Here is a 24,305-nt window from a genome sequence, read left to right as displayed (position 1 = left end):
TATTTTTTCAAAACCTACTTTAATAAGTGTACTTAAATGCTTTATCCTCCTTTCTAGCCCACTACCCACCAGAGGTGTAGAGAGGAAAGGTTAATAGGGCAACGGAGAATGTGAACCTGTTTAGAAAGAGTTCTTTGGGACGAATCCCATCTGCGTGATCAGGATATCAGCAGTTCAGCCCACATGAATTAGCTGTGGTAGCTCTTAATCCACTCACAAACACCATTCATGAATCATCAATGGCAGTTCCATACAGAAGACACAAATGAGGCTCTGACAATTGGTTTTTCTGTGGAAGCTGCAAGAAGCCTCTGGAACACCACCAGTTCTGTGTATTTTTTTTTCTTCTATGAAGTCACAGTGAACTATGATCAGCAAAGAGTGGCAAAGTGAACCAATTCCACACAGTGTCATCAAATGAAAACCACCATCAGCAATGTCTAAAGACCAGCAAAGATTGGTAAGGCAAACCAATACCACACAGCCTCATTCACTGTCTGTTGGATTATAGTTATACTCTTTTCAAACATCACGTGTTCTCTTATTCATCCTTTATAGCAAAACATCTACATGCCCCTTTTCCAGGTGGCTTGCAGAAAAACACCATGTGTCTACTCTCAACAATATATCCTTTCATGTGTCTGCTTCAGCAAAAACATCCTCTCATAAGACAGTTTCCAGGAAAAAAAAAATCACATGACACAACTGAGTTTCCAAGGAAAACAGAAATTTCAACTTTACTGTTGTCCTTGGTAAAGGGTCCCTGCTGTCAGTTTTCAGCAAGTGACTCTCTGTCCTACCATCAGCCTGTGTTGTTTGGAGGTCTCCACAGGACACTATCAGTCAATAGCTTGACCAAATACAACCATGGACCACAACTAGAAGCCTTGCCTGGCTACAAAAGACGGCAGTTCACACTCCATATTCTCTAGTACGAGGAGTCTTCACTAGCTTCACTCTTATGGATTCCAGGAAGTTTCTACTGCAATAAGTTTGCACACTGTCCCGCCTAATGCCCCATCCTAATACCAGCAATCTTTCACTGCATTTTGTCACTCCTTTAAACCCCAAACCTGATCCATTCCAGTCCACCTGCAGAATTTATTCTATTTTCCTATCCCAGGGAAATACATATGTCCTCACTAAAGCCTCACTCATTACATAACCTCTTTGAGTCTGTGGATTATAGCTTAATTATCTTGTATTTAACATCTGGTATACTAATAAGTGAATAAATACCATTTGTTCACTTATTAAATAATAAATAAATATATATTTGAGTAAATAAATATTTGAGTAAATAAATATTTGTCTTTCAAGATTTAGGTTACCTCATTCAGAATAATATTTTCTAGTTGCATCTATTTGCCTGTAAATTTCATTTAACATTTTTTTCACAGCTGATTATTGCTCTATTGTCTAAATGTCTCACATTTTCTTTATACATTCTTTTGTTAATGGACATCTAAGTAGGTTGCTTCCAACTTCTAGCTATTATGAGTAAAGCCACAATGAACATAATTGAGCAAATGAACTTGTGGTAGGATGGAGCATCCTTTGGGTATATACCCAAGAGTGAGTGATACAGCTGGGTCTTGAGGTAGGCCAATTCTCAATTTTTTGAGGAACTGTCATATTGACTTCCATAGTGGCTGTACATTGCACACCCACCAGCAATGGAAGAGTCTTACCCTTGCTCTACATCCTTACCTGTTACTTGTGCAATTGAACTTAGCCATTCTGATAGGTGTTAGATGGAATCTCAGAGTCATTTTGATTTGCATTTTCCTGATGGATAAGGATGTTGAACATTTTTGATGTTGTTGTTTAGCCATTTGAGATTCCTCTGTTGAGGAATCTGTTTAGATCTGTACCCCAGTTCTAATTGGATTTCCTTTTTTGATATCTGGATTCTTTGGGTCTTTAAATATTTTGGATTTTAGTCTTCTATTGGATGAAGAGTTGGTGAAGATAATTTCTCATTTGATAGGCTGCCACTTTGTCCAAGTGATGGTGCTTTTACCTTACAGAAGCTTTTTCAATTGCATGAAGTTCCATTTATTAATTGTTGATCTTACTGCCTGTACTATGGATGTTCTGTTCAGAAAGTTGTCTCTTCATAGACTTCTATGGAAGGAGTTACAATGTTGCCAGCTGACTATATACTCTGCTTCCTAGTGAAATGCTACAAAGGCAGTTTCTGTAATTTTGATGTAAAAAGCCGATGTCCTCTAAATTTATAAGGCAGACGAAAGCAATGATGCATCTTGAAAAGATTCAGTAAAATCAAGGCCAAAGTCTTAATTGAATAAAAAGAACAGGTGGTTCCCATCATGGCCAAAATAGATGAAAATGCAGGAAAATACTTTAAAATTCAACAAACAAAAAAGAAATGTAGCCTCTTCAGAGAGTGAAATTAAAGCACAGAGAGCTTTTATGAAACAAGAAATATAACACTTGAGTTTTAGTGCATTACAGGGTAAAAGAAATTGGTTACTTTGGTGATCTGAAAAAATTAATAGACCTGCTTGATAGACAGTGCACATACACTAAAGTGTAACAACCACAATGCAAAAGATGAGGCAAGGAAAATGCCTTGCATGTCCATGGGATATAGGTCGCCTTAACAATACCAACTGAGAAAAAGGTAGATATTTTTTATGTGAAGAAAAACATGTTTCAATGTGTTGTCAAGTAACCTTACCTCCTGATATTTTTATTGAATTAATTCTTAAAATACTGAAAGTTGCTCAATTCATTGTGCTCCCAGGTTAAAGACAGCCATCCCAAGTACAGATAGTCAAGTGGGCTGTTAGAAACTAGTTTTAAATTTTCCTTACTATGAACACAATGGAAATTCATGTTTAAGACTATGATTTTTGTAAATGTGTATCATGAATTGCAAAAACTAATAGACGCAAGATTCTCAGTGTGTATCCAATCAAGGCAACGGCTACATCTTTGTTAGATTATTTTTCAAAAATTATTATTATAAGGCTGTGGTGGTAAAGAAAAGGGAAATCACTACCTATCAGGAAACAGCAGCCAGTCAAGGGTGGAAATCTACTACTGTGGAATAAAATTACTTTAGAAAAAGAAAAAATAAAATTACAATAAAGCACAAAAAATGCATCAAATATCTCAGTCATAGTGAAGAATTTAAACAAACAAACAACAACAAAATCTACCATGTCTATTTGATCTAAGGAAATCAGAATAGCCCATAAATAATATTTGTATATGGGTGAGTTGACTGAGTATTTTTGATGTGGTCAATTATGAGGATCTGAATAAAATAGTATTATTTTACTAACATTATAGCCTATATTTTTACTGCAATGATGAATTAGTTTCACAAGAATACTTTTTGTAGTTCTATATTTCCATGCCCACAAAATTCAACCCTTGATTGGTTTTATCCATCTTACTGGGAAGTCCTGCCATTCTTTGGGTAAAATCAAGATCTTATGTACAGCCCCTGTTCCTCTGAGGTGACATAACCTACCTACTGGTGAATTCATTTAATTAAACGTGACTATGACTGCCGATGGCACCTCACCATGACTGCTGCCACTGGGTTTCTATCTTCCCTAAGATGGAGGACAGCAATGTTTTTTTTTTTTTCCTGAATGATGTTTCCATTTGTGTATCTTCTGACCGCTACAGCTTACTCTGTTTTTCCTGACATTTTACTGCATTTTTTATTTAATAAGATTCATAAAAAGATACGTAAGAATGTGGCTGTTACCACATACTGAATCAAAATTGCTAAGAGTTCTTTTTTAAAATTGAACACATTTTTGCCTCCTTATTTTTCTATTTCTTAATTAAAATGTAGCTACAGCCTTTCCCTCTTCCCTTTCTTCCCTTCTATCTCTCCTATGTCTCCCTGCCTGTGCTCATTCAAATTCATGGACTCCTATTCTTTTATTGTGAGTATTATTACATGGATATAGATGAATACATACATAAATGTAACCTGTTGAATATATATATTTATTGTTGCTTCTATGTAGTCTGGGGTTTTTGTTGGTGGTCATCTGTTTGTTTGTGATTTGGGGGGCTGCCTACTTGGAATTGGATAACCATTTAGGGTGCTCATCTTTGGAGAAGATTAAATATCTCTACTTCCTAGGTTGTTAATTATTTGTAATTCTTTATCGAGAGGTGGAACCTGGTGTAATCTCCTTCATTCACAGCATGACAACTAGTGTCAAGTCATCTTTAAGCAACTGTGTTGTTGAGTTATCATAGCTATAGTTTCCCTGTCATATCAAAAAGCCTCAATCTTCCAACATGCTGCCTGGTTATCTGGCTCTTATAACCTTTCTGCAACGTTTCCATAATGTTTCATGAACATTAAATGTAGGAATGTAGGGATTGTGTTGTAGGTATGCCCGTTGCAGATGGATAGGCCATGATCAGTTGGTCCCTGCATTTTAACTACCTGTGAATTTCTGAATCAGTCTCCATTTACAGCAAAAACAAAAGCTTCTTAGATGAAAACAGCTATACTTAACTGTGGGTGCGAGTTTTAGGATACATTTAGGAATCACAGTAACCTAATAAGGAGACAGTAGTAAGTTCTGGTCTAAGACGCATGATCTCACTAGCCCTGGGTAGTTAGGTAAGTCTCTAATATTTGGCATGATTTCCTTTTTGCTAAGTGGGCCTTTAGTTCAATTAAATATATGTTGGTTACTATCAAGATGTGAGAACCACCATTGCACCTGTAGGAATATTTTGCCATACTGATCATTGTTGTGGTTCATATACATCACAACCTCCCTTTGTTGGTTGCATACCACCTTCTCCTCCTCTGAAAACTAGCATTGGGCTTTGGGGTCCAAGTTTTCTGTCTGAAGTACAATGTCTTCACATTCAATGTTTGGGAGGTAACTAGGGGCAACAGCAGTAGCCTATATTATTTGAGGAGTCCCATGGACTTCCCTAATCAAGAATTAGAAGGGGGCTTTTATCGTTCCTGGAACTGGGATTTTGTTAGATATTCTATGGCTTCAGGGCGGAGTATTGTCACCTAAAGTGGCAATTTATTTAAGCTGCATATATACACATGAAATGTAATTTAAATAAATATGAAGGAATCTTATTCCTTACAGATTTTTCAAGTATCCTTGGTCTTCCTTATGCTCTTCTCTTCCTCTGCACATGTACTGACCTCCCTCCCTCCCCAGTCAAAAACCAACCCCTATTCCCCCATTTGTACCTTCACCTCAATTCTGCTATTACCCTGCCTATGGCTTCCCTCTCACCCCAAGTCATTTTTACTTGCCTGGTTTCTATAGACATCTGAGGTTATATGCCTAAGAGGTATTTATAGAACATCTCTCCCAAACACAAGAGAATAGACCAAGTCTCAACACATACATGAAAATTAAAATAACCCCTGCATCCTATCAGACCTCCATGGATTAAAGCTGGGTATCAAAAACAGAAAGAACAGAAAGCATACAACAAACACATGGAAACTGAACAATTTCCACTCAACCAAAATTGGCCAAGAGAGAAATAAAGAAAAATTCAAGACTTTCTCAAATTCAATGAAAATGAACACAAAACAAATCCAAATTTATGGGATTTAATGAAAGCGGTGCTAAGAGGAAAGTTCATAGCACTATGTGCCTACCTTAAAAAACTGCAGACATCTCAGACTAGAAACTTAACAGCACACCTGAAAGCTCTAAAACAAAAAGAAGTAAGCACACCCAAGAGAAATAAAGTGAAAGAAGTTATCAAATGGAAGGCTAAAATCAATAAAATAGAGACAGAGAGCAATACAAAGAATCAGTGAAACAAAGAGTTGGCTATTTGAGAAAATCAACAAGATTGTCAAACCCTTATCCAAACTAACTAAAAGACACACAGAAAATATCCAAATTAATAAAATCAAAACCAAAGGAGATAGTGGCAACATAACAACAGATACCAAGGTAACCCAATAAATCATAAAAAAATACTTTAAAAATCTTTATTTCCCATAATTGAAAAAAAATCAGAATTTTTAGTGAGATCCATATCCCACTTTTTTCTTTATTTATTCTTCTTTCATCTATTACCTCCCAAATGTCATTTCCCCTCCTTCCTCTCCTCCAAGTTCCCTCTCCATTTCTTTTATCCCCAAGAGCCACTCTTTTTCCCCCTCAGAAAAGGCAGGCCTCCCAGAGTTAGCAACTGAATGGGACATATAAAGACTCGGCACATTAACTCATATTAAGGCTGGACAAGCCTAATCCAGAAAAGGAAAAGGATTACCAAAGCAGGCAAAAATGTCAGAGATAGGCTTCTGAGGCAGACCCCAATTCAGGCTCCAGACCTTCCCTGCCAGAGGAGAGGTGTCCACCCCACCCTAGAGGGCTTTGCCGGAGCACCAGGAGAGCCATCTTGGTTCCCTGATTTCGCCAAGACTAGTCTGCTCAGATGAGAGTGTGGACAACAAAAGCTAACAGCTTCTGGGACAGGTGGAAGCCACAGAGCTTCTGAGGCAGACCCCATTTTGGGCTCCAGACATCCAGGTACCTTCCCTGCCAGAGGAGAGGTGTCTGCCCTGCCCTGGAGGGCTTTAACAGAGCACCTGGGGTAGCCATCTTGGTTCCCGGATCCCACTGAGACTAGTCTGTGAAGGTGAGAGTGTAGACTACAGGAGCTAACAGCTTCTGGGACAGGCACTGTTTCAGGCCTTCATCATCTGCCAGGAGGCAGATCTGAACGCCAGATATCTGTGCACCTTCTCTGCAAGAGGAGAGCTTGCCTGCAGAGAGTGCTCTAACCAGTGAAACTCAGGAGAGAGCTAGTCTCCCAGGTCAGCTGATAGAGGCTAACAGAATCACGAGAGGAACAACCTCTAACTAGAGACAACTATAACAACTAACTCCAGAGATTACCAGATGGTGAAAGGCAAACAAAAGAATCTTACTAACAGAATCCAAGACCACTCACCATCATCAGAACACAACACTCCCACCTCAGCCAGTCCTGGGCACCCCAACACACCCAAAAAGCTAGATCCAGATTTAAAAGCATATCTCATGATGATGGTAGAGGACATCAAGAAGGACTTTAATAGCTCACTTAAAGAAATATGGGAGAACACTGCTAAAGAGTTACAAGTTCTTAAAGAAAAACAGGAAAACACAACCAAACAGCTGATGGAAATGACCACAACCATACTAGACCTAAAAAGGGAAGTAGACACAATAAAGAAAACCCAAAGTGAGGCAACTCTAAAGATAGAAACCCTAGGAAAGAAATCTGAAACCATAGATGTGAGCCTCAGCAACAGAATATAAAGATGGAAGAGAGAATCTCAGGTGCAGAAGATTCCATAGAGAATATTGGCACATCAATCAAAAAAAAATGCAAAATGCAAAAAGATTCTAACTCAAATTATCCAGGAAATCAGGAACACAATGAGAAGACCAAACTTATGTATAATGGGAGTAGATGAAAATGAAGATTTTCAACTTAAAGGGCCAGCAAATATCTTCAACAAAATTATAGAAGAAAACTTCCCAAACCTAAAGAAAGACATGCCCATGAACATACAAGAAGCTTACAGAACTCCAAATAGACTGGACCAGAAAAGAGATTCCTCCTGACACATTATAATCAGAACAACAAATGTACTAAATAAAGACAGAATATTAAAAGCAGTAAGAGACAAAGGTCATGAAACATAAAGGCAGGCCTATCAGAATTACACCAGACTTTTCACCAGAGATATGAAAGCCAGAAGATTCTGGACAGATGTTATACAGACACTAAAAGAACACAAATGCCAGCCCAGGGTACTATACCCAGCCAAACTTTCAATTACCATAGATGGAGAAAACAAAGTATTCCATGACAAAACCAAATTCACACATTATCTTTCCACGAATCCAGCCCTTCAAAAGATATTAACAGGAAAAAAACCAATACAAAGATGGAAACCACATCCTAGAAAAAGCAAGAAAGTAATCCTTCAACAAACCAAAAAGAAGACAGCAAGAACAGAATACCAACTCTAACAGCAAAAACAATAGGAAGCAACAATTACTTTTCCTTAATATCTCTTAATATCAATGGGCTCAATAACCCAATAAAAAGACATAGACTAACAGACTGGCTACATAAACAGGACCCAACATTTTGTTGCTTACAGGAAACCCATCTCAGGGAAAAAGACAGAAACTACATCAGAATGAAAGGCTGGAAAACAATTTGCCAAGAAAATGGTCTGAAGAAACAAGCTGGAGTAGCCATTCTAATATCTAATAAAATCGACTTCCAACCCAAAGTTATCAAAAAAGACAAGGAGGGGCACTTCATACTCATCAAAGGTAAAATATTTCAAGAGGAATCTCAATTCTGAATATCTGTGCTCCAAATACAAGGGCAGCCACATTTATTAAAGAAACTTTAGTAAAGCTCAAAGCACACATTGCAACTCACACAATAATAGTGGGAGACTTCAACACACCACTTTCATCAATGGACAGATCATGGAAACAGAAACTGAACAGGGACACAGGGAAACTAACAGAAGTTATGAAACAAATGGATTTAACAGATATCTACAGAACATTTTATCCTAAAACAAAAGGATATACCTTCTTCTCAGGACCTCATGGTACCGTCTCCAAAATTGACCATATAATTGGTCACAAAACAGGCCTCAACAGATACAAAAATATTCAAAGTGTCCCATGCAATCTATCAGATCACCATGGACTAAGGTTGATCTTTAATAACAACATAAATAATAGAAAGCCAACATTTACGTGGAAACTGAACAACACTCTTCTCAATGATACCTTGGTCAAGGAAGGAATAAAGAAAGAAATTAAAGATTTTTTAGAGTTTAATGAAAATGAAGCCACAACATACCCAAACTTATGGGACACAATGAAAGCATTTCTAAGAGGAAAACTCATAGCTCTGAGTGCCTCCAAAAAGAAACTAGACAGAACACACACTAGCATCTTGACAATACACCTAAAAGCTCTAGAACAAAAGGAAGCAAATTCACCCAAGAGGACTAGACAGCAGGAAATAAACTCAGGGGCGAAATCAACCAAGTAGAAACAAGAAGAACTAGTCAAAGAATCAACCAAAGGAGGAGCTGGTTCTTTGAGAAAATCAACAAGATAGATAAACCCTTAGCCAGACTCACTAGAGGGCACAGGGACTGCATCCTAAGTAACAAAATCAGAAATGAAAAGGGAGATATAACAATAGATCCTGAAGAAATCCAAAACACCATCAGATCCTTCTACAAAAGGCTATACTCAACAAAACTGGAAAACCTGTATGAAATGGACAAATTTCTAGACAGATACGAGGTACCAAAGTTAAATCAAGATCAGGTTAATGATCTAACAGTCCTATATACCCCCAAAAGAAATAGAAGCAGTCAATAATAGTCTCCCAACCAAAAAAAACACTCAGGACCAGATGGGTTTCGTGCAGAGTTCTATCAGACCTTCAAAGAAGATCTAATTCCAGTTCCTCACAAACTATTCCACAAAATAGAAGCTCTAGAACAAAAGGATGCAAATTCACCCAAGAGGACTAGACAGCAGGAAATAAACTCAGGGGCGAAATCAACCAAGTAGAAACAAGAAGAACTAGTCAAAGAATCAACCAAAGGAGGAGCTGGTACTTTGAGAAAATCAACAAGATAGATAAACCCTTAGCCAGACTCACTAGAGGGCACAGGGACTGCATCCTAAGTAACAAAATCAGAAATGAAAAGGGAGATATAACAATAGATCCTGAAGAAATCCAAAACACCATCAGATCCTTCAACAAAAGGCTATACTCAATAAAACTGGAAAACCTGTATGAAATGGACAAATTTCTAGACAGATACGAGGTACCAAAGTTAAATCAAGATCAGGTTAATGATCTAACAGTCCTATATACCCCCAAAAGAAATAGAAGCAGTCAATAATAGTCTCCCAACCAAAAAAAAAAAAAAAACACTCAGGACCAGATGGGTTTCGTGCAGAGTTCTATCAGACCTTCAAAGAAGATCTAATTCCAGTTCCTCACAAACTATTCCACAAAATAGAAGCAGAAGGTACTCTACCCAATGTGAAAATACTCAATAAAATTCTCGCTAACCGAATCCAAGAACACATCAAAACAATCATCCATCCTGACCAAGTAGATTTCATTCCAGGGATTGAGGGATGGTTTAATATATGGAAGTCCATCAAAGTAATCCACTATATAAACAAACCAAAGACAAAAACCACATGATCATCTCATTAGATGCAGAGAAAGCATTTGACAAAATCCAACACACATTCATGATAAAAGTCTTGGAAAGATCAGGACTTCAAGGCCCATACCCAAACATGATAAAAGTAATCTACAGCAAACCAGTAGCCAACATCAAAGTAAATGGTGAGAAATTGGAAGCAATCCCACTAAAATCAGGGACTAGACAAGGCTGCCCACTTTCTCCCTACCTATTCAACATAGTACTTGAAGTCCTAGCCAAGAGCAATTCGACAACAAAGGAGAAATATCACTTTTTGCAGATGATATGTTAGTATACATGAGTGACCCTAAAATTCCACCAGGGAACTCCTAAACCTGATAAACAGATTTAATGAAGTAGCTGGATATGAAATTAACTCAAACAAGTCATTGGCCTTTCTCTACACAAAGGATAAACAGGCTGAGAAAGAAATTAGGGAAACAACACACTTCTCAATAGTCACAAATAATATAAAATACCTTGGCATGACTCTAACTAAGGAAGTGAAAGATCTGTATGATAAAAACTTCAAGTCTCTGAAGAAAGAAATTAAAGAAGATCTCAGAAGATGGAAAGATCTCACATGCTCATGGATTGGCAGGATCAATATAGTAAAAATGGCTATCTTGCCAAAATCAAACTACAGATTCAATGCAATCCCCGTCAAAATTCCAACTCAATTCTTCATCGAATTAGAAAGAGCAATCTGCAGATTCATCTGGAATAACAAAAAACCTAGGATAGCAAAAACTCTTCTCAAGGATAAAAGAACCTCTGGTGGAATCACCATGCCTGACCTAAAGTTGTACTACAGAGCAATTGTGATAAAAACTGCATGGTATGGTATAGCAACAGACAAGTAGACCAATGGAATAGAATTGAAGACCCAAAAATGAACCCACACAACTATGGTCACTTGATCTTTGACAAGGGAGCTAAAACCATCCAGTGGAAAAAAGACAGCATTTTCAACAAATGGTGCTGGCACAACTGGCAGTTATCATGTAGAAGATTTCGAATTGATCCATTACTATCTCTTTGTACAAAGGTCAAATCTAAGTAGTTCAAGGAACTCCACATAAAACCAGAGACACTGAAACTTATAGAGGAGAAAGTGGGGAAAAGCCTTGAAGATATGGGCACAGGGGAAAAATTCCTGAATAGAACAGCAATGGCTTGTGCTGTAAGATCGAGAATTGACAAATGGGACCTCATAAAATTGCAAAGCTTCTGTAAGGCAAAAGACACTGTCAATAAGACAAAAAGGCCAGCAACAGATTGGGAAAGGATCTTTATCTATTCTAAATCAGATAGGGGACTAATATCCAATATGTATAAAAAACTCAAGAAGGTGGACTCCAGAAAATCAAATAACCCCATTAAAAAATGGTGCTCAGAGCTAAACAAAGAATTCTCACCTGAGGAATACTGAATGGCTGAGAAGCACCGGAAAAAATGTTCAGCATCCTTAATCATCAGGGAAATGAAAATCAAAACAATGCTGATATTCTACCTCACACCAGTCAGAATGGCTAAGATCAAAAATTCAGGTGACAGCAGATGCTGGCAAGGATGTGGAGAAAGAGGGACACTCCTGCATTGTTGGTGGGATTGCAAGCTTGTACAGCCACTCTGGAAATCAGTCTGGAAGTTCCTCAGAAAAGTGAACATAGTACTACTGGAGGATCCCACAATACCTCTCCTGGGCATATAGCCAGAAGTTGTTCCAACCGGTAAGAAGGACACATGCTCCACTGTGTTCATAGCAGCCTTATTTATAATAGCCAGAAGCTGGAAAGAACCCAGATGCCCCTCAACAGAGGAATGGATCCAGAAAATGTGGTACATTTACACAATGGAGTACTACTCAGCTGTTAAAAAGAATGAATTTATGAAATTCCTAGGCAAATGGATGGACCTGGAGGGCATCATCCTGAGTGAGGTAACTCAATCACAAAAGAACTCACATGATATGAACTCACTGATAATTGGATATTAGCCCAGAAACTTAGAATACACAAGATATAGATACAATTTGCAAAACACATGAAACTCAAGAATGAAGACCAAAGTGTGGACACTTTGCCCCTTCTTAGAATTGGGAACAAAACACCCATGGAAGGAGTTACAGAAATACAGTTTGGATCTGAGACGAAATGATGGACCATCTAGAGACTGCCATACCTGGGGATCCATCCCATAATCAGCCTCAAACGCTGACACCATTGCATATACTAGCAAGTTTTTGCTGAAAGGACCTTGATATAGCTGTCTCTTGTGAGGCTATTCTTGGGCCTAGCAAATACTTAAGTGGATGCTCACAGGCAGCTATTGGATGGATCACAGGGTCTCCAATGGAGGAGCTAAAGTACCCAAGGAGCTAAAAGGATCTGCAACCCTATAGGTGGAACAACAATATGAACTAACCAGTATCCTCTGGATCTCATGTCTCTAGCTGCATATGTATCAGAAGATGGCCTAGTCGGCCATCATTGGAAAGAGAGGCCCATTGATCTTGCAAACTTTATATGCCTCAGTACAGGGGAACACCAGGGCCAAGAAGTGGGAGTGGGTGCGTAGGGGAGTCGGGGGGGGGGGGAATGGGGGACTTTTGGGATAGCATTGGAAATGTAAATGAATAAAATACCTAATTAAAAAAAAAGTCAGAGATAGCCCCTACTCCCACTCTTAGGAGTCCCACAAGAACACCAAGCTATACAACTGTAACATATGCAGAGGTCATAGGTCAAACCCATATTTTATAGACCATTTTCTAATTGGATCATTTGTTTTCTTGACGTTTTGTTTTCTGGGTTCTTTACTTATTGTGAATATTAATCCTTTTCCACTCTGTGAGCTTCCTCCTCAACTGAATGATTCTTTGTTGTTTGTAAGCCTATTGTTTTTGTGAGGACCTACTTGTTGATCGTAGGCTTTAATTCCTGGGCAAATGGAGTCCTCCTACTCAGAGTTCTTTCCCACCTAGGTATTCTCCTACTGGATTTGGTGCTTCAGATTTTACAATGAGATTTCTCAGCAACATTTGTTGAAGATGAGATCTTATGGTTTGACAACTTGGTCAAATATCAGATTGTTGTAGTTAGAGCCATCCATGTTTGAGTCTTCTATTTTGTTCTATTTTGTCTGCATGTGACTTTTGTAACACTGTACCTCTGTAACATATCACGAAATCTGGAGCCTAATACCTTGAGTACTCTTTGCATTGCTGTTTTATTTTGCTTTGTTTGTGAAAATTATGGATAATTTGATTTCTTTTTTCATTACTTTAATTTTCATTGCTCCAATTAGTCCTTCAAGGACAGTTTTGAAAAGAAGTGCGGTTGCTGAACAGCCTTGTGTCCTTCCTGATTTTACTGAGATTTCTTCACGTTTTTCTCAACTTAAGATATCATTGGCTGTGTATTTATCATATACAACCTTTATTGTGTTGAGGCATGTTCTTTGTACTTCCTCCCCTCTCTGTGAGTTCTACCATGAAGGCATATTGGATTATGTCAAAGACTTTTTCATTATCTACAAAGATGATTATGTAATTTTATTTTGAAGCCAATTCATATAATTTATTTTATTTATTGCCATATGCATGTTGAACTGTTATGCCCTGATTCTGTGGGAAACCCAGGGGAGCTCAAGAGCTGCAGAGTCCAATGCAATTGGGCATAGGAGTCTCTTTATCATTTTCAAGTCAAAATGGGATCACAAACATTCCCACAGCGCTGCGAAGGAGTGCGACTCCGAGCTTGGAAGGCTTGGCACGTATACACAGCATAGTTAGAGATTTTTTGAATGCTTAGAGTGATGGGGGGAGATGGATGAAGCAAGTCATAATTCAAACACGATAGCATTTGGTAAGGCAGAATTGCGCGGCTGAGAGGGGGATTCTTCTGACCTAAGGATTATCTTTATGAGGCTATCAGGAACTAGTTTTATGACTGGCCATAACTGTCTGTGACCCCCTGAACACCTCCCTTCCATGATTCAAACATGGGACCCTACACTCCTTTTTCTAAGGACAGGACCAGCTGCACCTGGAAAGTGCCCAACCAGTTATCAGGGAGAGTGCTAGCCTTGGTGTCACCGAGGTGAGGGAGGTTGTCATTCTTCTTACTCAGGCTGGCACCTGTGGCTCCTTGAGTTCTCTCTGAGTGGCCAGGTAGGGCTAGGAAGCCCTGTGTTTGCTGCAGAGGGGAGCAGGGGTTGGGGAAAGCAGAACTTCTGTGGGAAAGTGCAGAGGCAACTCACCTGTGCACTTCAGAACCACTGCTGCCTCTCCAGAATAAAGCATGGAGGATAAACTTTTTGATATATGCCTGTATTGTTTGTAAGAATTCTATTGAGAATTTCAGCATCTATGTTCATCAGGGATACAGGCCTATTTTTCTTTTATTGCTATCTTCACCTGTTCTATACTACAGTGATATTGGCTTCATACAGGAGTTTAAACCTGCTTCTTTACTTCCATTCTAAAAAATAGTTTAAAAAGTCTTGGTTGTTGTTTCCTAGAGTTCTGTGAACCAAACTGTCCCAAACTTTAAATTCAAAAGCCTTTTTCGTTACAGTTTCAACCTCCTTGTTAGTGTTCAGTTTAGATTGTTGAGCTCTTCTTGGTTTAATTTTTATGGTTTGGATGAATGTAGAAATTCATGCTTTTCTTTTTAGGTTTTCCAGCTTAATGAAATGCAGGACTTCAAATATTGCCTTATGATACTGTGACTCTCTTTGATGTCTGTTGTAATGCTTCCCTGCTTGTTTCTGGTTATGTTAATTTGGCCATCTTTTTCTTTCTTTTGGCTAGTTAACCCTAATGTCTACACATCTCATCAGTTCAAAGAACTAACTCTTAGATTCATTAATTTTTTCGTATTGTTTTCTTTGTGTTTTATAAATTTCTGTGCTGACTTTCATTATTTCTTGAGTTGTCCCCAAAGTTTCTACATTGTCTTCTCATTTTCATCTAGCTCTAGGGATTCTTTCTACTTCATTCTTGAGGCAATCGTCTTTCAGTGATGAGTGGTTTCCTCTCCATGAATCTATGTGCTCACTATAGATTTGTTTGCTATGGTTTTATGTTTTATTAAATTATGGTCACAAAGGATACACGAAGTTATTTCAATTTTTTCTGAACCTGTTAAGTTTATTTTGAGTTCTTCAATGATCTCAGATAGATTTGTTGGGTACAGTTGTCTGAGTTGGCAGTCACGATCTTTTAGAACTTGAAGTACATTTCTAAAGTGAAGTACAAGTTCTCCAGACTCTTCTGACTTTTCCATTTTCTATTTAGAAGTCAGCAGCTATTTGGATGGGTTTTCCTACACATATACTTCCTGTTTTTTCTCTTGCAGCTTTTGTTACTCTTTCTTTGTTTTGTATATTTAGCATTTTTAACAATACTATGTCACAGGTAGACGAAGTTTTTTTTTTTTTTTTCTGACCTTGTCTATTTGGTGTTCTATGTACTTCCTGTCTCTGGATGAGTGTGTCTTCCTTGGTTTGTGTTGGGAGCCGCGCCCACATTCGCCGTTACAAGATGGCGCTGACAGCTGTGTTCTAAGTGGTAAACAAATAATCTGCGCATGTGCCAAGGGTATCTTATGACTACTTGTGCTCTGCCTTCCCCGTGACGTCAACTCGGCCGATGGGCTGCAGCCAATCAGGGAGTGACACGTCCGAGGCGAAGGAGAATGCTCCTTAAGAGGGACGGGGTTTCGTTTTCTCTCTCTCTTGCTTCTTGCTCTCTTGCTTCTTACACTCTTGCTCCTGAAGATGTAAGAAATAAAGCTTTGCCGCAGAAGATTCTGGTCTGTGGTGTTCTTCCTGGCCGGTCGTGAGAACGCGTCTAATAACAATTGGTGCCGAATTCCGGGACGAAAAAAAAACTCGGGACTGGCGCAAGGAAGATCCCTCATTCCAGAACCAGAACTGCGGGTCGCGGTAATAAAGGTTCCCGTAAAGCAGACTGTTAAGAAGGATTCAACTGTATGAATTCAGAACTTTTCAGCTGGGGAACGAGAGTACCAGTGAGTACAGCTTTACGAGGTAAGTCTGATCTTGAACTTTCTAACGAAATTCAAGACAGTCTATCAGAAGTAAAGTGGAATATGTTTGGCCTTGAATTTTTTCTGGTGTTAGGAGCCCTTTTGTTCCTTTTCACATGTTATCAAGTAGTTAAGATAGGGCGGATTCTAGAGGAAATTCAGGACAAGCTATCAGAAGTAAAGTGGGGAGAGAGAGTAGGAACAAAGAGGAAATATGGTACACAAAATAAGTATACAGGCCTTTCCAAGGGTCTTGAACCCGAGGAAAAGTTAAGGTTAGGTAGGAATACCTGGAGAGAGATTAGAAGAAAAAGAGGAAAAAGGGAAAAGAAGAAAGATCAATTAGCGGAGGTCTCTAGGAAAAGGAGCCTGTGCTCATCGCTGGATGGGCTCGGGGAGCCAGCTCTTGGTAGCTCTGAATCAGATGATGAATTCTCCTCTGAAGAAACAGACTGGGAGGAAGAAGCAGCCCATTACCAGCCAGCTAATTGGTCAAGAAAAAAGCCAAAAGCGGCTGGCGAAGGCCAGTTTGCTGATTGGCCTCAGGGCAGTCGGCTTCAAGGTCCGCCCTATGCGGAGTCCCCGCCCTGCGTAGTGCGTCAGCAATGCGCAGAGAGGCAGTGCGCAGAGAGGCAGTGCGCAGACTCATTCATTCCCAGAGAGGAACAAAGGAAAATACAACAGGCATTTCCGGTCTTTGAAGGAGCCGAGGGTGGGCGTGTCCACGCTCCGGTAGAATACTTACAAATTAAAGAAATTGCCGAGTCGGTCCGTAAATACGGAACCAATGCTAATTTTACCTTGGTGCAGTTAGACAGGCTCGCCAGCATGGCACTAACTCCTGCTGACTGGCAAACGGTTGTAAAAGCCGCTCTCCCTAGTATGGGCAAATATATGGAATGGAGAGCGCTTTGGCACGAAGCTGCACAAGCGCAGGCCCGAGCAAACGCAGCTGCTTTGACTCCAGAGCAGAGAGATTGGACTTTTGACTTGTTAACGGGTCAGGGAGCTTATTCTGCTGATCAGACAAACTACCATTGGGGAGCTTATGCCCAGATTTCTTCCACGGCTATTAGGGCCTGGAAGGCGCTCTCTCGAGCAGGTGAAACCACTGGGCAGTTAACAAAGATAATCCAGGGACCTCAGGAATCCTTCTCAGATTTTGTGGCCAGAATGACAGAGGCAGCAGAGCGTATTTTTGGAGAGTCAGAGCAAGCTGCGCCTCTGATAGAACAGCTAATCTATGAGCAAGCCACAAAGGAGTGCCGAGCGGCCATAGCCCCAAGAAAGAACAAAGGCTTACAAGACTGGCTCAGGGTCTGTCGAGAGCTTGGGGGACCTCTCACCAATGCAGGCTTAGCGGCCGCCATCCTCCAATCTCAGAACCGCTCCATGAGCAGAAATGATCAGAGGACATGTTTTAATTGCGGAAAGCCTGGGCATTTTAAGAAAGATTGCAGAGCTCCAGATAAACAGGGAGGGACTCTCACTCTTTGCTCTAAGTGTGGCAAGGGTTATCATAGAGCTGACCAGTGTCGCTCTGTGAGGGATATAAAGGGCAGAGTCCTTCCCCCACCTGATAGTCAATCAACTGATGTGCCAAAAAACGGGTCATCGGGCCCTCGGTCCCAGGGCCCTCAAAGATATGGGAACCGGTTTGTCAGGACCCAGGAAGCAGTCAGAGAGGCGACCCAGGAAGACCCACAAGGGTGGACCTGCGTGCCGCCTCCGACTTCCTATTAATGCCTCAAATGAGTATTCAGCCGGTGCCGGTGGAGCCTATACCATCCTTGCCCCCGGGAACCATGGGCCTTATTCTCGGCCGGGGTTCACTCACCTTGCAGGGCTTAGTAGTCCACCCTGGAGTTATGGATTGTCAACATTCCCCTGAAATACAGGTCCTGTGCTCAAGCCCTAAAGGCGTTTTTTCTATTAGTAAAGGAGATAGGATAGCTCAGCTGCTGCTCCTCCCTGATAATACCAGGGAAAAATCTGCAGGACCTGAGATAAAGAAAATGGGCTCCTCAGGAAATGATTCTGCCTATTTGGTTGTATCTTTAAATGATAGACCTAAGCTCCGCCTTAAGATCAACGGAAAAGAGTTTGAAGGCATCCTTGATACCGGAGCAGATAAAAGTATAATTTCTACACATTGGTGGCCCAAAGCATGGCCCACCACAGAGTCATCTCATTCATTACAGGGCCTAGGTTATCAATCATGTCCCACTATAAGCTCCATTGCCTTGACGTGGGAATCCTCTGAAGGACAGCAAGGGAAATTCATACCTTATGTGCTCCCACTCCCGGTTAACCTCTGGGGAAGGGATATTATGCAGCATTTGGGCCTTATTTTGTCCAATGAGAGAGCAGCGTTGGGGGATAATGTCGATATTTCCACTCCCAATGACGGTGATGTATAATGCTCAAGTATTCTCCTGCTTTTTTACCACTAACTAGAAACTGGGTTTAGCCTTGATTCAGACAGCCTTGGCTCTGTCTGGACAGGTCCAGACGACTGACACCATTAACACTTTGTCAGCCTCAGTGACTACAGTCATAGATGAACAGGCCTCAGCTAATGTCAAGATACAGGGAGGTCTCATGCTGGTTAATCAACTCATAGATCTTGTCCAGATACAACTAGATGTATTATGACAAATAACTCAGCTGGGATGTAAACAAAAGTTTCCGGGATTGTGTGTTATTTCCATTCAGTATGTTAAATTTACTAGGGCAGCTAAATTGTCAAAAAGTCTTTTTCAGTATATGTTACAGAATTGGATGGCTGAATTTGAACAGATCCTTCGGGAATTGAGACTTCAGGTCAACTCCACGCGCTTGGACCTGTCGCTGACCAAAGGATTACCCAATTGGATCTCCTCAGCATTTTCTTTCTTTAAAAAATGGGTGGGATTAATATTATTTGGAGATACACTTTGCTGTGGATTAGTGTTGCTTCTTTGATTGGTCTGTAAGCTTAAGGCCCAAACTAGGAGAGACAAGGTGGTTATTGCCCAGGCGCTTGCAGGACTAGAACATGGAGCTTCCCCTGATACATCTATGCTTAGGCAATAGGTCGCTGGCCACTCAGCTCTTATATCCCATGAGGCTAGACTCATTGCACGGGATAGAGTGAGTGTGCTTCAGCAGCCCGAGAGAGTTGCAAGGCTAAGCACTGCAATGGAAAGGCTCTGCGGCATATATGAGCCTATTCTAGGGAGACATGTCATCTTTCATGAAGGTTCAGTGTCCTAGTTCCCTTCCCCCAGGCAAAACGACACGGGAGCAGGTCAGGGTTGCTCTGGGTAAAAGCCTGTGAGCCTAAGAGCTAATCCTGTACATGGCTCCTTTACCTACAGGTTTGGGGAAGTATTTTTCTTCCAAATTCTTGTTAAGGATGTATTATATGCCATCAAGCTGAGATTCTGCTCCTTCATCTATGCCCATAATTTTAAGGTTCATGGTGTCCCATAGTTCCTGTGTGTTTCTTTCCTGTGGTTTTGTTTATTTATTTCTTCTTTATGTTCTTCGGCTATTTGTTATTAATCCTCTAATTTGTCTTTAAGTCCTGCTATTCTATCTTCAACTTGTAAGGCTTTCTCCTGAGGCTTCTAATTGTGTTATTTGAGTTTTTCAATTCCATATATTTATTTATTGCTGTTCTTGTTTTCTATTCATTGAGCTGTTCTTCATGTTTTATTAAAGCTCTTTGACTTTCTCAATGAAGCATATGATTGCTCTTTTAAATTCTGTGTCCTGAAGTTCATATTGGTAATTCTCATTGGGAAATATTTCTATAGGACTAGTGGATTTAGGACTATGTGTGGATGTGTATGGATGTATGTGTGGGTTTCATACTGTCTTGACATTTTATACTGTTTTTCAGCTAGGCTTCTTGTGTTAGTTGTGTATCTGTTGTTGCCATAGCAGGGCTGATACGCAGAGTATGCCACAACTGTTGAAAGTGCAGTAAACAAATAACCATGGGCAGCTAAGGATGTAGATGAAGTTTAATTCAGCAATGTGGCTGCTCTGGCAAGTGGTCACATCCAAAGATATGATTATGCTGGAATGCAGACATGCCACATACTATAATTCCTCTGGCTGGAACACACACCTTTGATGTCTCTAGCTGGAATACAGATACACCTTTAGTACACACTTTTAATCCCAAACAAGGACCTGTAATTGAGGGACAGACAACATGACAAATCAGAGAAAGATTTAGCAGAATGAGTCAGAGCTAGGATCTGCCCAACTCTCACGAGAGAAGACAGGAAAGTGAGGCTAGTTAAAGAACAGTGAAGGAGAGAGAGGCAATCAGTTAAAAGAGTCAATTTAGTTTAATTCAGTTCAGTTCACTTCAGTTCAGTTCATGGACTTCAAAGGCAGCCTTTCCAAGCAAAGAAATTTAGTCTGTAGCTGAGAGAAGTCAATTTGATTCAGTCAGCTTGTAGAGGAATCTGAAGAGCTGAGTTGTACCAGCCAGCCGAATTCAGAAAGACCTAGAAATGGTGAGTCACTCAGCAGTAAGTCTCAGAGGCTGAAACTTTCTAGGTCTAGGTTAGCAGAAAGAGGCTGAAGCTGAACTCTCCAAGGTCTGGGCTCCTGAAAGATTCTACCAAGGCTAGAAGATTCTAGTCCCAGGCATAGGAGTAGTTAGAGCAAAAATGAAAATTCTCCAGGCTCAACCCTAGTCATGTATTTGCACAGCTTGAGTGTGGCTCTCCTCTCATCACTTCACCTGAGTAAACACAATCCACATTTACATAGTGATATGTAGGATCCAGAAGTAGAAATTTTCCTTCATATTATATTGCCTGTAAGGTTTGGCCAGAGTGGAAAAATGACAAGTATTAATGATGTTGAAGAGCTACTAAATGACTCAATAAATAACAGTAGAGAGAGTGTGAATGTTGTGGGTAATAGAAGAATAGGGTACAAAGAGTTAGATGGCCTCTGAGCGCACTATTAATGTAGCTCCTGTTGTTTCGTAGACAGCTATAAGACATTTAAGGCCTGGTGAAAATTGACTTAACTAGTTGGTCCAACTAATGGAACAAGATGTTGGTACAATATAGAAATTAAAAGATGGCAGCATCAAAAGGAAGGCTCTGATGGGGGTGAGACCTTGCCTTTGGTAGGTAAACAAAAGCAAGTCTACAGATGAATGGTTACCCAGCATGAGCTTGGTAGTCTAATATCACTGAGGACCATTCAGCTCTGTCTTTCAAACTGTTGAAACCCAGCAACATTGCAGCTTGTGTTGGATTTGTTGTGTTATTAATTTCAATACGAGAATATGTTATTAATTTCAATATGAGGTTTAGAAGGGTTCCCTCTTCAAAGAGGCTAAGTGCAAAGAATATTAAATTGCTATGCTATTATTGTAGCCACATTTACCTTAAAACATTAGAAGGTGTTCAAAATAGCTCAGTTTATGAGTAGATTTTGAGAAGTCAAGTTCTCTTCATGGACATTTAATTCTGTTTCAATATTAATTTCTCAGATTTCTTTTGTGCGTCAAACAAATTAAGATGCTTATTGGATCTACCAAAATTTTAGAGATGAATTTTCTATTTAAAGATTTCAATATTGCTTTACAGAATAGCATGTTGTAAATAAAATTGGAGTTTTATTAGCTTAAAGCTGGGCATTTGCAAATATTAAAACTTTAGGAGATGATATGTAGTAACCCATAAACTTTCAGTTGTTCACTTTGGATATAATTGCTAGCCCCTCCCCCTTTCTCTAAAATGGAGAGACTTGTGACTCAAAATTGATTTCTCTCCTTCTGATTCAGTGTTGATAATGCACATGAGGCTAACATGCTGTTTTGCTAGTTCCGTGCAGTTTATATGGGGTTGATTTGCCAAACAAAGGGTTTTTTTGTTTTTTTTTTTAAGAGCATTTTGTGAGAAAGTTCCATATAGATTTCCATAATGGTTATATGCACCACCCACAGGGCTCAAGTGTGGGAGGCTCAAGAGTTCTTACTTTATATTCTTGAAAATTGTTTCTTTCATTTTTATGGTAGTCATAACATAAATATCTCATTTTCATTTATTTTGCATTTCTTGAAAAATGAAGTTGAACTTTGTTCATGTATCTGTTGGCTATTACTATGTCTTCTTTGAGATATGTCTATTCAATACACTTGTTCATTTTTAAAACCGATTATTTTTTCCATCGAGGTGGATGAATTGAATGGTGTAAGGCAACACCAGCTGAGAATTTTTAGAATTAGGAGCACAGTAAAGAAAAAGAATAAAACTGAGATTTCTGGTTTACACAGCTTTCCTCTGCCAGCCCTGGCTTTGTGTGTATTAACATATATTCTCCTTGGATTCAGAGACAGCTCAATTACTCTTTAGTAATCTTGTTTATTCAAATGTGAAGTAGATTGGTTTTATCTACAACCAGAGTATCCTTAATTAAGATAAAGCTGTAATGGATAAACATATTATTCCCCTTTCTTATTAGGAGAGGTCTCTTAAGGGCACAACAACCGTCTTATATGAATGAGCTAGGAATGACCCTGTCACAGACTAGCTGTAGAGCCCATTGAGACCTTTGAAATCACATTGGGTAAGTGTTGCCTTTTTCAGCTTTACATAAATCTGGCTCAGGATTATGCAGAACCATAACAGGTTGTTCTTCCACTGCATAAAGGACAAAGAAGGTCATTACCATCGAATACGTGCTTTTGAAGCATATTACACATGATGGGCTGTGTGACCTCTAGGATTTTCTACCTCTTTCCAATCTCCTCTGCAGCCAAGACCTCATCCTCAATCTAAGGAAATCCTCTTTGTTGTCCCTGTGCTGACTAAGCCTTTGAAAACCTTCTAGGCTGTCTTTTTTTTCCACTGGATGGTTTTAGCTCCCTTGTCGAAGATCAAGTGACCATAGGTGTGTGGGTTCATTTCTGGGTCTTCAATTCTATTCCATTGGTCTACTTGACTGTCACTTTACCAGTACCATGCAGTTTTTATCACAATTGCTCTGTAGTACAGTTTTAGGTCAGGCATGGTGATTCCACCAGAGGTACTTTTATCCTTGAGAAGAGCTTTTGCTATCCTAGGTTTTTTGTTATCCCAGATGAATTTGCAGATTGCTCTTTCTAATTTGTTGAAGAATTGAGTTGGAATTTTGATGGGGATTGCATTGAATCTGTAGATTGCTTTTGGCAAGATAGCCATTTTTACTATATTGATCCTGCCGATCCATGAGCATGGGAGATCTTTCCATCTTCTGAGATCTTCTTTAATTTCTTTCTTCAGGGACTTGAAGTTTTTATCATACAGATCTTTCACTTCCTTAGTTAGAGTCACACCAAGATATTTTATATTATTTGTGACTATTGAGAAGGGTGTTGTTTCCCTAATTTCTTTCTCAGCCTCTTTATTCTTTGTGTAGAGAAAGGCCATTGACTTGTTTGAGTTAATTTTATATCCAGCTACTTCACCGAAGCTGTTTATCAGGTTTATGAGTTCTCTGGTGGAATTTTTAGGGTCACTTATATATACTAACATATCATCTGCAAAAAGTGATATTTTGACTTCCTCTTTTCCAATTTGTATCCCCTTGATCTCCTTTTGTTGTCTAATTGCTCTGGCTAGGACTTCAAGTACTATGTTGAAGAGGTAGGGAGAAAGTGGGCAGCCTTGTCTAGTCCCTGATTTTAGTGGGATTGCTTCCAGCTTCTCACCATTTACTTTGATGTTGGCTACTGGTTTGCTCTAGATTGCTTTTATCATGTTTAGGTATTGGCCTTGAATTCCTGATCTTTCCAAGACTTTTATCATGAATGGGTGTTGGATCTTGTCGAATGCTTTTTCCGCATCTAACGAGATGATCATGTGGTTTTTGTCTTTGAGTTTGTTTATATAATGGATTACATTGATGGATTTTCATATATTAAACCATCCCTGCATCCCTGGAATAAAACCTACTTGGTCAGGATGGATGATTGCTTTAAT

The 24,305-nt window shown here is 39.6% G+C and overlaps 1 long non-coding RNA gene across 2 annotated transcripts in view; it reads right to left on the bottom strand.

Annotated features, from left to right (window-relative positions):
• Nucleotides 1-296, bottom strand: part of Gm34158 — a 30,093-nt gene extending 29,797 nt beyond the window's left edge. For both annotated transcript variants that reach the window (XR_870928.1, XR_379636.2), the window contains exon 1: nt 117-296. This is a non-coding gene — a long non-coding RNA (predicted gene, 34158). The remainder of the gene's footprint in view (nt 1-116) is intronic.
• Nucleotides 297-24,305: the final 24,009 nt, after the last annotated feature.

The sequence above is a fragment of the Mus musculus genome, chromosome 9, assembly GCF_000001635.26.
Source record: "Mus musculus strain C57BL/6J chromosome 9, GRCm38.p6 C57BL/6J".
NCBI lineage: Eukaryota > Metazoa > Chordata > Mammalia > Rodentia > Muridae > Mus > Mus musculus.
The sequence above is the reverse complement of the archived record's forward strand: the minus strand, read 5'-3'. Positions and strand labels throughout refer to the sequence as shown.